Here is a 16401-nt window from a genome sequence, read left to right on the forward strand (position 1 = left end):
GCCTTCATCTTTAGGTCTAGTTTAGAATATTATCATTTGGACTTACCAGCAAAAAGAATGGAGAATCTATTTCTCCAAATATACCATTCAGATAATTACTTGATAATTTTAGTCTTAAAAATGTTGTTAGTTTTGTTTTCATATAGAGCTATTTAGACTGAGGGCAGGTGAAATGGTCCAGCAGGAAAAATGCTTGCTGATTAGCCAGATGGTCTGAGTTCAACTCCTGAGTTCACACTGTAGGAGAGAAACTGCCTCTGCTAGTGAACAGACCTCTACATGCTGATGTGTGTATCCACAGCAAGTAAGTATGTGCATGTACGCGCGAACACACACACACATACACACTATTAATGTTATTTTTTTCTTTCTTACTTTTTTTGTTTTTGTTTTTCAAGTCAGGGTTTTTCTGTATTGCTTTGGAGCCTGTCCTAGAACTTGCTCTGTAGAACAGGCTAGCCTTGAACTCATAGAGACCCACCTGCCTCTGCTTCCCAAGTACTGGGATTAAAGGTATTGACCACCAATGCTCAGCTATATTATTTTTAAATTATAAATATTTTTAGATTGGGATTATCCCTTATTGCTGTACCTACCATTACTTCTTGACAAAGTCAGTCAGTGGTAACTCAAATAATAAAGGAAGAAAAATAATGTAAAATGATTTACACAGGAGGGAATTCATACTTGATATATGTCCTCATGGAATTGTCATTAGTTGGCCCCCAAAATTTTTCCAAACTTTAACCTATGTTGAGTTAAAGGCCACCTGTATTACAAAACTATGTTGAATATTTATTGTTGCAGCACAACAATAAGATTAGAAAGCTCCAGAAATCCAAACACCTGAGCTAGAATCTAGCTTTGTCTCATGTGTCTTATCCAGAATGGGAAATAAGAGAATTTGCCAGGCTCAAGAGTGATTATAAATATCAGCTAGTTAAGAGAGTTAGATACTGGATAAAAGCCTGGTGCATTGGAAGATCCAGGAATCACTGGCTCTTGATGACTGTAATTCAGAATCTTTACTTATCCTTGGTTCCCTGCCTGCCTTTACATGTGTCAATGAATCCCCTGAAGGCTATGCAGGATCACTGATTTTCACACTGAGTGATACCCAAGAGGCTCCTGCTGAGAGCCATGGAGGACTGGGATTCATTGAGAGCTCAACAATTTTCAGTGTATCAGTTAAGGGTAGTATTTTATGAATCATTTTATTACATTGACTTGAATATATCATATATTAATGTGTTGTATGAATTGTATTTATTTTGTTGATAATATAATAGTGTGATTATATATGTCATACATATATAATACATACCATCTTGTTATATATGGATGCATATCATGATGTGTCATAATGTAACAAGGTGCCACATTTCTCTACAACATATAGTAAGAAGTGTGTCATGCCAGCCATTGCTGTATAACATAACATTGCACATGCTGTGCCTATTGCCCTTGGATGATTTCATGACTTATCTACAAGGGCTGATTCTTATGTTCCCGTTGCCTTACTCCTATAACACTCTATTCTTTCCATCTTGCCAATATCTAAATAGGTCAGCCTTTAGAATGCCTTTGCTTTAATCAACCAATGTAAAGACACATTGAGACTGCACACTTGAAATGTCATTGTATGTAATTTCTTGTCATTGTGATGTAATTTCTCACTGTCTGAAATCAGGGCTTAGGAATCACAAACCCTGTCTGTTGGTTTAGTCTTGCTAACACATCTAGATTGTGGGACCCTTGAGGGAGAGAATTGATCTTAGTCATCATAGTCATTTACAGTTGGATGCTCTCTCTCTCTCTCTCTCTCTCTCTCTCTCTCTCTAATCTATAAGTGTATATGTGAAGTCTCCTGTAAGAATGGATACTCAGTGTTAGTATTTAGGCATCTGTATTGGCCTGCCTTTGGAGTTCTGACAGGATACACCCTCAGCTGCTGCCACTAAGAGCACCACCTGTGCTTACTCACTCTGTTCCCTTTTAAAGGGCCCTGCCCAATCTCCCTTCTTCTCTCTCTGTCAGTTACTCTCTCTGTCTCTATCTCTCTTTCCCCCTCCCTCTCTCTCCTCTTTCCTGCTGCTCCTCTCACTAGTCACCCCCTTCTCCTTTCCTCCTTTTATGATCCTTTTCCCTTAATAAAAATCCCCTCCACTTGAACTCTCTCCCATGGTGTCTTTCTCTCTCGAACCCCCTTTTTTTTTTAAAAAAAATTACAACACTCAGTTGATACCAACTCAATGAACAGTGCTTGCATGGGCCCACAGACCAATGAGAACAAATGGATATTTCAAATCTTCGTATTTTTTCAATCTCCAAATAAACCATTATGGTGGATGTGAGGCACATCAGAACTAACCCCATCCTGAATAATAAACTATATTGAAAAAGAAGAATCCAACATTCCTATGCAGGAGAATTATTCAACAGAAAAAAGACCCAATTACTACTAGTATGCAAATGACATAATAAATGTCCAAGGTAAGGCACTTCATTTCCCAGTTATGTTTGGAGATCCAAGTGTCTCTACCACTGTTTATCAAACTGGGGGCTACATTGTTTTTATTTTTATCATTTTGTTTTTTCTAAGTGAGAGAAAAAATGAGAAAATGGGTGGGTAGGAGGTGAGGGAGTACTTAGAAAGAGTTGGGGCAGGGGAAAGAATGTAATGAAAATATACTCATATTTAATAAAATGGAGGAAGGAAGGATTTTAGTGGTTGTGCTATCTTTTAAAGACACATCTGAGATGTTGGAACCAGAGCTACCAGCTTTCCAGGAGACAGCTTGCGACTGAACCCTGTGTTGTCATTTCAACACTGAGATGTGACAAGTCCTGTCAGGTCACTGGCCACAAATGTACTACAGGTTGAACACCAGCCTGCTTATAGATCACTTGGCCTCATGAAGCCATTGTGTGAAGGTGCACTCATGAATGCCCTGACATCCCGTCAGGGCTCAGTGACTTACTTGCTATCATCAGAGAAGCTTCCTCCTGCAGCAGACAAGAACAAATACACAGACTCACAGCCAGACAATATATAGAGAGGGAGCTACTTTGGAACATCTCCCCACCCACCAAAAAAGGGCTGTCTCCACCAAATCCTTCCCCTCCAGGCTCAGAGAACCTAGTGGAAAAGGGGGGTAAAAAAGTTAAGGGCCAAGGAGATGGAAGGCACAAAGAAATCAAGACTTTGTAAACACAGCATGAACAAAGCATATGCATATGGATGAACTTACAGAAACTGTGGCAGCAATCACAGGGCCTGCTTGGGTCTGTACCAAATAGAGTTCTAGAGCTGAAAGAAGTGGACACATGTCCCATCTTTAAGCCAGAAGCTATCTCCAATTGATAGTCACTTGCAAATAATTAAAAAAAAAATGTTTTCTCCAAGGGAGTCTCTCTGGGGAAACAAAGCACTCTTAAAGGGTGCCCTGTGTACAGCATCAGATGACCAACACAAAATGAACTCAACTGCATCTTTAGAGGTTCTTTGTCTGATAATATCAAGTCAGAATATGTATATATTTTTACCTTACAGGCCCTTTGCACATATATTGTGACTTCTGGATTGTATTTGTATGTGATTCCTGTGTGTGCAAATACACATGTCTGCTTGTCATATGTGTCTTGTGCCTTTTCTTTCTTGTTTGGTTGCTTTTTCATATTCAGATTAATTTGTTTTTGTTTCACCTTGTTTCACTATTATTCCTTGGATGCCCATTTGTTTTCCTTTTTCTTTGTACTTATTCTTCTCTCATGCATCCCAACCTTGTCCAGCCCTCCGCTCGGGCTCCTCTCAGTTCTCCCTCATACTTCCCCTCTCCCCCAGATCCACTGCTCCTCTGTTCCCCATCACAGCAGAGCAAGCTTCCCATTGGGAGAAGGAAAGGATGTGGATCCCAATGGCAAGGAGGGGGAGGAACTGGCAGGAGTAAGGGGAAGGAACCATAATCACAATACATCCCATGGAAAAACAAAACAAAACAAAACACAAAACTCTGCACTGCAACTTTTAAAAAAAGTTTTTAAAAAGTAATTGTTACAGCTCTTAATTAGTGAGATATATGATGAAAATTATTAAATACTAGATATAAGACATGAACACAAATAATCCAGAACTCTACACAGATCAGAACTCTATATAATTATTGTAATTCAAAATAGATGAAGAACAAAATAAATTATTGATACATTAGTAAAGCCATAAAAAAAAAAAATGAGACCAGTTGGGACATAAATGCCTGGTTTGGATCAAGTACTGGATCAAAGTTTGAGAAGAATAAAATTCCTGTATCACCAAAACAGGAACAGCTAATTTAATTCTGACCTGAGATTTAGTTGTCATAGAGAAGACATACAGGTATTTTGATTGCTTCGACTATAAATCTCCAAGTGCAGCCAGGGGTTGGGAGTAGGGGTGTGAAGCAGGGTTAAGGTCAAGGAGCACACATTTACAGTGTGCAAATGAGCTGGATTTTAAACACAAACTTCTTCACTCCGCTTTAAGTAAAAGCATCTTTTCTGAGAGATAGCGCTTTCATCCCACTGTTGACCTATTTAAAGTGTATGATTCAAGGGTTCTTAACACACTGAAGGAGCTGGAAGGCTGTCACCACAGGAGTGTTGGAACATTTTCATGTCTCTAAATTGAAACTCCAAAATCCTTCATGTACGGCATCCCCCTTTGTTTCTCCTCTCCGCCTTCCCTGACCCCTAGCTCCACCTATTCGGTCCTCACTACTCTCTTCCAAGCATGTTAATTTGCAGCACAATTTTAATATTCATGCTACTCAAGTTCAGTTTTACAATCCTTGCCTGAAGTCCCCTTTCTCTGGTAAGATTGTAGCTTTCTGGTGACCGCCATTCTTCTGATGGCTTCCTGAGGTCAGCATTTATTTAAATGCCAAGTATGACCAAAGTCTTATAGCACATGCCTTATTTCCTGGCATAAGCTGCCTTATATAACATTCTCTGGGATTTTATGTTTGTGGTAGGATACTACCATGTTGTATATTCATCCAGCCATGCACAGATGGGCACTTAGCTTGATTTTAAACCTTGGCTACTTTAAACAATGTGACAGGAAATGTGTCCCTTTGAATGAATATCCAGTTCCCTTAGATATAAAACCAGGGCTGGGAATTCACGATCCTAACATTAAAATAAAGAGACAGCTTAGAGAAGGGGAACCAGTACTAGAAAACTATACATCAATATGGTGTTCATATGCTAAATGTATAGGGAATTCAAGCCATTTAACAAGAAAGCAAATATGCTTTTTATAAAAAAAAAATTGAGTAATCATTTCCCCACACAAGAAGTAGGCAACAGACTGACTACACTGATACAAATTTACACTCACAATACCATTCACTCCTCCCCACATACATAATAAAGAGCATGCGTGAGCGTGCGGGCACACACACACACATACACACACACAGATAAGCACACATGCAAACACCCCCAGCCCTCCACACACACTGAAGATTAGCTCTAGCTTTTTTAATTGATCAAGTGAGGTTTTACCAGACACTGTTACCATTCTGGTCACAACATTTAGAAACTGTTTTCTCCAAGTTTTGGGCACTGGACCAACTCTTTCACAAAATCCTTTCTTATTATTGCAGTCTTGGTTACTCTTGCCCCAATTTCTTCCTTCACACACCTTGGTTAAAAGAAGTAAAAGTCAATTTGGCACAACAGCCTTGCATGTTTTAAGGACTGCCTATATGCAGTGAGTTTGTGTTCTAATCAATTCAGAAAAGAGGTGTAGAACACCCAGCAAGCCTTTAAAATGAATGGCTTGCATTCTTTTTTTCTTAATGACTTTAGATATGGTGACCTCAGGCTGTTTGGATGATATTCATTGCTGGTCTGGCCCTCTACCAGAAGCCAAGAATCCAAGACCTTTTGCTTCTCCAATCCAATCTCCATAGAATGTTCATTTATAATCAAAACAATATTGCTGCATTTTAAAACTGGGCTCTAAAACTGAATGTTGTCAATCTACTTGTAGCTTTTACTGCTGTCAGACTTTCTTTGGACCACCAGCTCCTAAATGATGACAGGAAGGCTTCTTATTAATTATGAAAGTTCGGCCTTAGCTTAGGCTTGTTCCCAACTAGTTCTTATAACTTATAATGAACAGTTGATGTTAATCTACATTCTGCCACCTGGCTCGTTATCTCTCCTCCATGCTGTACATCTGACTTTCCCTATGTCTCGCTGATGAATTTCCCTCTCTTCTTCCCAGAGTTCCATTCTCTTCCTGGAAGTCCCACATACCCACTCCTGCCTAGCTATTGGCCATTCAGCTAATTATTAAACCAACCAGAAGGTGCCTTGGCACAGACACATCTTCACAATGTACAAAAATATTACCCACAACACTTTGTTTAGAAAATGGAATTGTCTACATAAGTCAAACTAAGGATGTTCTTTGTCACACTCACAATTGAGAACTTGGGAGGGGAGGGCCCATGAGTTTGCATACTGAACATCCTTGTAAAGAAAGATGGATGTTTCACCTTTCAGAGTAATCACTGCAGAGCATGGAGGACTCTGAGGGATCTTCCACAGAATCCTAAGCCAAAGGGCTGGCCAGTGAAAACCTCTGAGTTAAGAGGACTGGCTGTTCTTCCAGAGGTCCTGAGTTCAATTCCCAGCGACCATATGGTTGCTCACAACCATCTATGCTGAGACCTGGAGCCCTGTTCTGGAGTTCACAGAACACTATAAACATAGTAAATAAATTTAAAAGAAAAAAAGAAAACCTTGTTCTTTCTGTTCAATTCCCATGACACTATTTCAGTTTCTATTAGTTGTTTTTAGTCCTCCCTTGATTTTCATCGTCTGTGTATCCCCCGGCTTCATAATCTGTGATTTACCCAAATAATGCTGGCTATTTTTATTAGCAAATAGAATAAAAATCAAGACCTCACAATTATATATACTCAGGATGGGGGCTCTCTCTGCATTCTTTCTGCTGATGGAGATCATGTGTATACTAGTTCCCCCCCACACACACACACATACATACAGTTACTTAAGAATTTGTCTGTATAGTTTCTAGTATCTCCATAACCCTAACTGCAAGTTCTCAATGAAGCCATAGATAATAATCTCAAGCCATATTCATGAGCCAAGCTCCTGATCTTGATAATCTGTTAACTCACATTCCACTGAAGAAAAGCCACCAATTCACTCAAGGTTCTCTTCCAGTAAATGCCACAAAGCAGTGTTGATAACATTTAACTTCATGGAGTGCCTTTATCAAATAATAGACTGTGATTACTCAGTTTCTTTTGAACTCAATCTATACACTACACTAGTGTCAGAAGTTACACACTTCAGCCTCTCCCTTGCTTACTCTCTGATGTGTGCTTCATGCCTGTGTAATACAGTCACATCTATCTATGGAAGTCTGCATCCATCCACTTCATATAAATATCTCCACCTGCTGCTGCCAGGAGGAAAAAGACTTGTATCAGAATATATTACTTTAGTTTCCTAGGAGAAACATGGAAACCCATAATTTTTAAAAATATTCTTAAATAGTTGGAAAATTGACCAATAAGATCGTGTAGGCCAGGTAACTTCTATTTTAGAAGGCTAATCATTGCTAATACATTTTCTTTAATGGCAGGATCCTGTCTGGATCATCTATTTGGTTTTCTGTACTTTTGGTGATTTATGCCTTCAATGCTTCAAATTATCATTATCATTCTCATTCATCCAAGTTATAAAATTTATCTGCATGTGTTAAATAAGTCAGTGTCTATTGTTCTATGATTTCTTTTTCATTCATTTCATTTCATGTGTTCAGAGATGATGGACCTCTTTCCATTCTGATAGTAAGCATTCCTTCTTCTAACTCTTTATTTCTGGTAGGCCTGTCTAGTCTAGAGTTTTATCATTTTTATTGATCTCTCCAAATATTCATCTCCTGGTTTTGTTGATTTTTTTCAATTGCTTCCCTGTTTGCAATTTCACAGATTTATCCAATATATTTTTCTGCTGCTTGCTTTACCCTTAAATTGCTTTCTTCATTATTTCCCAAGGTGAAAGCTTGGGGAGCTGCTTGAAAATATTTTTCTTTATAAATATATGCTCTTAATGCTATAAATTCTCTCTGTCACATAAATATTGTAAGGAAATGCCATTTAACTTTTACTTTGTTCAAACAAATGCCAACGTCTTCTGAAGTTTAAAAATTTCTGAGTATTCACCTTATCTAGATGTAGGTTATTTTATTCTCATAGTATCTAGATGTAGGTTATTTTATTCTCATAGAGTCGAGAACTTTCCAGCTGAGTATTGTTGAGTTTTTAGTTTAATTGCATTCTACTAGGATAATACTTGTTGGGTGGTTTTAGACAAAAGCAAAACAGGCATGACTAATTGATGGTGATATTCAGGTCTGCTGTTTCCTAAGATATTTCATGGAGCAATTATTGAAAACAAGCATATTGAAGGATTCAACCACGTTGGAGACTGATCACTCTCTCTTTTAATTATCTTTTTAGCATACACTTGGATGTTTCCACTAGGTGAGTACACAATTAGATGACTGTTCTTTTGAAGCACATTTCACAAAGTGGGATTGAGAAAGAGTGTATATAGTGTTTTATGATGTTCTTTTAATTTCCAGAATGCTTTCCTTGTTGTTTAATCTGCTTATGCTGAGTTAATGTGGCTGTTTGACCTCTCTTTTGATTGTCCATATGACATAGCCTCTATCCTTCTTGCCTGCCATTTCCCCTGTATTACTGTAGACACAACATTGGTTGTTGTTCTCAAGCATTGATAGCATCTAGCTTTTCATAAATTGTTTTTTGTTGTTTTCAAAATTAAGCTGATATTTGTCAAAATAGTTATGTGATTGTTTTCTCCTACAGGTTAACACATGCCTGAACACTTACATATTTTCAACAATTTAATTCCACTTAAAAGCACCTAATCAAGCTTCATGATATTGTAGTGAATTATTTTTGAATGGATAATTGGTTTCAACTTTCTAGAAAAATATGGCAGTGACAATGTTTTTCTTACTGCTGAAATATGAGCTCAAAAGTACTTAAGGCAAGCCTTTGCTACATACACTCACCACAAAAACAGAGAGTAAGAGTGACAAGACATTTTAATTCCCCTTTGTGCTCCTCCCATGGAGCTTTCCTTTACCTTATATAATATAACGTTCTTGCTTGTACACTATTTTTCTCTCCAAAAAATTTCTGGAGTTCTTTCCAAGAGGTAAGTTTGTTCTTTAATAGATTATTTTTCTTCATTTGCAAATTCATTTCAGTGGATACAGAATTCTAGTCTTCAACATTCCAAATGTTTTACTGGACACTCTTTGCTTGTAGGTTTCTGGTGAAAATCTTTCCATTTTCTCCTCCTCCCCTTTCCTCCCTTCCTCCTCTTGTAACTTTTCCTCTATCCTTCTTTTTATCTCTTCCTCCTTTTTGCTTTCTTTCCCACTACCTCCACTCCCCTTCCTCCTCTTTCTCTTTTTCCTTCCCCTTCTCTTCCTCCTCTGCTCTTTTTCCTTCTCTTTCATTTCTGCCTCCTCCTTCTCTCCATCCTTTCTATATAGATACGTATGATTTATTCCAATGTTTTTATCTTTATTGTTTGAGAAAGGATGATAAGCCCAGAAGAGTTCTGACCTTTCCTCTCTGCTTTGTGTGTCCTAAACCACCTTAATGTGGCTTGGGCATGTGATGGATCTGTAGGGTTCATATTTTCATATTCATGATTACTCTGTAGGCTTCTTCCTTCTCCCTTCCCCTCTTGTCCTTTCACCTTTCAAGACAATTTTTTTTTATATTTAAAGGTGGGAAAATTCTGGTCTCATACCCTGAGTACAGGACTCCTTCCTTGTGTTTAATTTGCAGAGCCATCAGAGATTTTTCTCCATCTCAGCCAAAGGACATGGACTAATTGTTTCCTTTTGGCTCTCCTTGGAGTATTCAGTCTACTCTGGACTTCTCTAAGTGCCTCAATTCTTCATTCTATCTGTAGTTTTTTCTTTTTTCTTTTTCTTTTTCTTTTTTTCATTCTAACACTAACACACTATCCTGATCATTTGGAGTACACTGTTTGGATATATATATCGTTTGTTTTCCTGTTTAAAATCAATATGGTCTCCACCAAGATGGAACTCATGTTCTCTGTCCTCACTCTCCTCTATATCCAGCCCTTTATGTCCACTGCATTTGCTGCTCATTCCTGACTGGGTGTGGCCCAGGGACTCCACTCCCAGGACTGACTCCCCTGGAAAACTCACCCCACTGATGGGTCCAGAAAAGGCCATGTGCTGTTAGTTTGCTCAGGTGTTGCTTGTGGTGATTTTTGTGAGCGTCCCCATGCCTCTTAGATTATGGAACAATAAACAAATCCTGTAGCTGTTGTGTATGTAAGAAGACACGCAGAGATTAACTCCTGAGAAGAGACTGGAAAACCTTGATCCCAGCCAGATCTTACTGCCCGATTAGTGAAAATTTACTCACAACTTGAAGCAACAGCCATTAGCCTAGGAATACAAGGCTTTGGGAACAGTAGGCCAGTATGAGTCATTGCCACCTCCTTCTTCTGCCAAGATGTGGGATGCCTGCCTGGATACAGTAGCTCTGCATTGCTTGGCTGGCTTGTCAGTTGCTGCCATCTGTCTGCCTCTCATATTAATCCTCTCCCTTGTTGTTGCTATATTTCATGTTTTGTAGATGATTCTCTGAGGGAAGACTGATCTTTGTCATTCTTGTGCAGCCAGGTTTCTGCATGGCTTTCCCACAGGTTTGCAAGGCAGCTTTTCATGTATCTTGGTGTAAATCACATTGTGTGCTGGCTAATTTACTGCTACCTATGGCAGCTAGGCTCACCCCTCCTATAGGTCTGCTCAGTGGGATTAAAAAAAAAAAGTGTGTTTAATAGATTGTACATAGTAATTTGGGACTACTGGCCACAAGTGCTGTAGAAAAGGCCAGATATATAGTGCTGTTGACTAAAACAAGGCAGTGATTGTGTGTGTCATCCTGTTTGGTGTTCCTTCCCCCTTAGACATTTGCCAGCAGCTGAAATAAGAAAAGTAAAGATGCCTCTGTGTTACCCTCTGATTCCCAGGCATGGAGGAGGGGGCTGCTCATGGTGAGGGTCTGGGACTGTCACACTACCTTGGCAATAAGCCCAGAGCTTTGTTTATTTGTTTCTCTTCAATCCTTCAATAGCAGAGTGAGTGATGACTTTTTAGATAACTTTAGCCACAATGAACTTAGCTGAACAGAACCACAATGTTTGTTCTTTGGATCCCAAGAAAGGACCGATGAGCTAAGTCAATTTATCACAGCCTGCAATTCACAGACCAACTGGACAGAAACTATATGGTAAATCCACAGCTTAGTAACACCCCTTATGCTTCTGAGAGAAAAAAATATGTCCATTAAAACTGTTTTTAAAAGCCAGGGAAGGGTAACCTCAGTGTTCAAGATGAAGTTAGTGTTTATTTCTTCATCATGCTTTATCAAACTCTTGAAAGTGGGAAGGAGAAGGGAAGATAAGGGAAATGGTAGAAAGTTATGGGAGAGAGGTTATGCCTACTATATTCTACCTACCTTTCTATCTCATACTTACAGTGGTTCCCATGATTGTATTTACTTTCTGTTCTAACCAAAAGATTGCTTAAGAAAATGAAAACATTGTAGGGACAACTATGAGCTGAACTCCACCTGAAACTAGACTAAACATAGTGATTTAAGAAAGCCATGCTTTACTGACAAAGCCACATAGCATACTGTAAAACAGCTACACAAATTCAAGATGGCCACATACCCAACTACCCTGTAGCCAAAAGATTAAGAAATTGAAACAAGGAATTGTTTCCATTCCTCACAATCTTTCTTAATGGTGCATCCCCATGGAATGAATGCCTACATTTCCATTTGCAGAGTTTACTCTGACTCAGTGAGTCATTTATTTAGGAGGTAGATAGGGAGTGGTGTGAAGATGAGGTCCGGGAACCAACCTTCACTGCCTATTCAGTCCCTGCCTTTTGCTTTAGAGACTTTGCAAAAACCTCTTTGTCTTCAAAATGCTTCAAAATGGGAGCAAAAAATTATGTATTTTTTTCAAAGTTGCTTGAAAGATGCAGCCATTTCTTGAGTTTAGTTATGGTACCTGTGAAAGTATCTGGCTAGCAACAGGCAAAGAGAAAACAGAAGCAGAAATGCAAATTGTGCTGGCATGGTCACTCCCTGACAGCCTGCCATCCCTATCCCTTAAAAAGGAGTTCTGTTTCCCCCACTGTTAGGTGATTTTACTGTTGAACTTGATTTTAGACTCTAGATCCTGACTTTCACATTGTGTTTGACATTTTATTTATTTAAAAACTCCTTGAAGTGTCATGAGTCTCTATTGGAAATACAAGACCAGGTTCCCTCAAGGTTTGCTCATCATCTTGCAGACACCAGCAATGAAAGCAGCCGATGGCCCTGAGCTACATCTCTTTTATAACACAATTTCATTATTGATTCTTTAGGAATTTCACATCATGCACACCAATTCTGCTCATCTTGATGACTGCTAAAAGCAAATGGCTAAATGGCCACACCCTGAGCTTTCATTTGAGATCACTGAAAAATGCCATCCAGAGCTCCTGACAAGGTTGGGGAAGATGCATTTGCATCTATGCACTCCATCCTGTTCTCACTGGGGTCAAAGTGTCTCCCTAAAAGCATTCCTCAGCAGGCATCAAGCCCATTGCCTGTGCTCAGAGTCTATCTCTAAGGGACTCAGTATTTAGTCATCATTTTCTTCACTTAATGTATTTACTAGTCACACTTAAATGCATTGTGTTCACCTTTGGAAATATAGAAGTATGTTGTGTGCATATATGTGTGTATACCATGTGTACAATTTACTCAACATGGCATATTGAAAATCTTAGTAGTTTATATTAGTCTTTAACAAAGGAAGAAGCCAGCCAACATTCTTATTTCCCACCTATGCCAGCACTTCATAAAATTTGCTGTTCACTTCCATTTTCTCATTTGTATTTGTAGGGCCCTGGGGCAAGAATTCAGTGTAGGCACCTTGTACAATCATCACATCACAGTGATTAGCATTTCTAAGTCCTTGGGCCTTTTCTTTGTTTTGAGAAGCCTTAAATGACCTCTTTCCCAGACCTTTATAAATATAGCATGGCTCATTTTGAGTCTGACTCAGTCACTGTTCCCCAGAGAATTGGCCTCTACCCCAACACTATGTGATTACATATGTTGACCACCTATGACTGATCTCTGGACTACAGTTCCTTCCTCTCCAACCATATCTTCTTTTTGGCTTCCATGAATGAATGAGAGCATACTTTTGTTTTTATGTATTGGCTTATTCCACTGAATATATCCTCCAATTCCATTCAGTTTCTGCAAATGAGAGATTTTAGTTTAGTTTTGTTTTTTTTTTAATCATCCATGAAGTTGGATGCTTTTATGTTTATGCTTTTATTCCCCCCCCCCAGTCCAGTTTCTTTCCTGCCTATGGGTCACCATAACTGCTTATAAAATAACACTCTGAGGCTTAATATCAATTACAATTGTTTGGTCAATGGCTCAGATATATATCCACAATTAAATTAACCTATTCCTATTAATCTGTGTATTGCTTCTAGGCTGTGGCATTTAGCTGTAAGAGTAACTGAAAGCCAAATGTCTATGAATTTAATATGGGGATTTTCAGGTGGGCTGGTTGTGAAGACCAAGAATAGTCTATCTTTGAGAATTGTACAGGTAAATGTATAGACATCTCTAAACAAAAAGTGGCTGTCACAGAAGAATGAGAATCAATTAGGACTCTGTGCCAGGCTTCTAGGTAGCTCAATGTTTCTCTGCAATAGCTCACCTTTTATTTCCTAAGGGGCTGAAGACTTATTAAGATGGAAGACAAAAATAATCAAACAGATAAAGCTAGAATAAATTTGTATTTATGGAACATCATACAAATATGCATGCCAGAAGGTAATGGCAATTTAAATGAGTGGGATTTGTATGAGAGAGCCTGTGAGATAAGGATAGTGTCGATGTCTCCTTTTCATTTACAGGTAATATACAAATATGTAATCATAAAATAGGTTGAGAACCTTGAGTGGAATCTCCCTGATTTTCATTTTTTAACTTGGTACAGAAAATCACAGGACAGCTGTTCTCACTTTAATATGGGATGAAAAATTTCCTGCCAAGCTTTGTGCTACTCTTCTGAACGAAGTGTCAACTTAAGTCTTTCTTTCTTGCTCATGAGGAGTCAGTCTTCTACTTTTTGTTTCAGGAAGCATTTGATCTCAGTGTTACTTTTGTGCTTTGTCATCAACAGTCAACAAACATGAGGACTATGACATGGCTCAAGCCTCTGGAAGGTAGACTCCACTTACATCATTTATTTATGGATGTGTACTGCCTCTGTATTTGATTTTAATGACATGACTTTAGGAGTAGTTTTTTCCCTGCCACCTGGTCCCACTGCCACGCCAGACAGAAATAACAAATAGAGACGCTATATTTGATATAATGCTGTTGGCCAGTTACTAGTTTCTCATGGGCTAGCTCTGTATTAAATATTAACCCATTTCTATTAATCTAAGTACTTCCATGAGGTCTTATCTTACCAGAGAGAGGGGCTGGCATTCTTTTCTCTATCCTCCATCTTAACTCTCCTTCCTACTACTTTCTCTCTCCTCCTAGTTTCCTAGTCTTGCCTATCTTGCTTTCCTATTGGCCAACAGTGCTTTATTCATTAACCAATATGAGGAACATATTTACAGAATGACATCTCCCATCACATGACCATTCAGATTCATAAAGAGAACTTAGCCATCCAATGACAAGAACTCCCCGCATGTACCTTCCCAACTATCTGAATGGTCACTTTAATTACATGTGTCCCTGCTTCATCAGTTTGGATTTTGCAGAACGCATGTTGGATATAAGATGTGGACATAAGTGATGAGTTCAAAACAATAAAAAGGGGAGTAATTTTGAGGTTCCCTTGAGATATAGAAGAAATGTCTTTACTTCCAGAGGTTGGGACCTGAATTATTTGGCTGGTCCTAAAATCATAAAGAAGTAATCACCCAATAATATCCAGGGAAACTGATGGGGATAGATAGATAGATAGATAGATAGATGACAGATAGATATAGAGAAATAGGGATATAGAGACAAAGAAAACACATGGAGCAATGAGTGATGGAGATAAGGAAGAGTGAGAAGGATGGTGAAGAGGAAAGAGAAGACAGGCAGAGATGTCAGATCTCAAACACATTTTTGCATAAATAACAAAAATTCTTTAACTCTGAAATGACCAAGATTCAAAGGCACGGTGAGCGATGGTCCCTGGTCTCAATAAGGAAAGACTCACATTCCATGTAGACTCACATGCTCCAACAGGTCTGTGTCCTATAAATCTGCCTCCATCCCTTGAGCTGGGCTTCTAGAACCCTTCACATCCCTGACTCTGGTGGGAAAAGTACTGGTCTTCCTTGATCAGGATGACTGAGTTTAGGAGGAAAGTGACTAGAGGGTACCTTACCATGTAACAATACCATGGATTCAGTGAATTAAACATACTTAATTCTCATAATTCTGGAGGCTAAGAATTTCAAGATAGCTCATTGGAAGTTGTATTGACTCTTATGGCTGAGACATTCACAGCTTCCCTCTCCCTCCCATCCTCTCATGCTGGCCCCCATCCCCTAGCCACTCCCCAGGGAGAGTGAGGCCTTCCATGAGAAATCATCAAAATCTGTCAAGTCATTTGGGGTAGGGTCCAGGCCCTTCCCCATGTCTCTAGGCTAAGAATATCATTAAGAAAGTAAATTCAACTCTCAAAATCTCTACCCTCTGGGTTTAATTGGCTGCTAATGCTGTCACAAAAGGGATTTGGATATCATTGAATGGATTTAGAGAAGACTCAAACATTTGTTGGGGCACAAGGAAACACCTCATGGATAATAAGAAGCAAAAATATGTTACACATGAAACATGGATGTGAGAGAGATGACAAAGCACTGTATGCCCACTTGGTCTTGCTTTGTGTTTGTCATTTCTGCTCTTATCAGTATATGACTAGCTTTGATCAGTCACATGTTTCAAATCACTTTGGAAGTACTGACTTCTCTCTGTCTCTGTCTCTCTCCCTCCCTTTCTCGTGTTTATGTGTAGATGCTTAAAGCATTCATTTACTTTTAAAGTATGAAAGACTAAAGATGAACAATGTAATCCAGGATCCAGACAGTAGATAAAATACACTCAAGTTTGTAGGAGAGGTATGTGTAGATGACAGAATCAGGGCTACTCTGCATAAACTGGTGTTTGGGCATCTGATATCAGGAGACTC

Source organism: Phodopus roborovskii, unplaced genomic scaffold (assembly GCF_943737965.1).
Source record: "Phodopus roborovskii unplaced genomic scaffold, PHOROB, whole genome shotgun sequence".
Taxonomy (NCBI): Eukaryota; Metazoa; Chordata; class Mammalia; order Rodentia; family Cricetidae; genus Phodopus; species Phodopus roborovskii.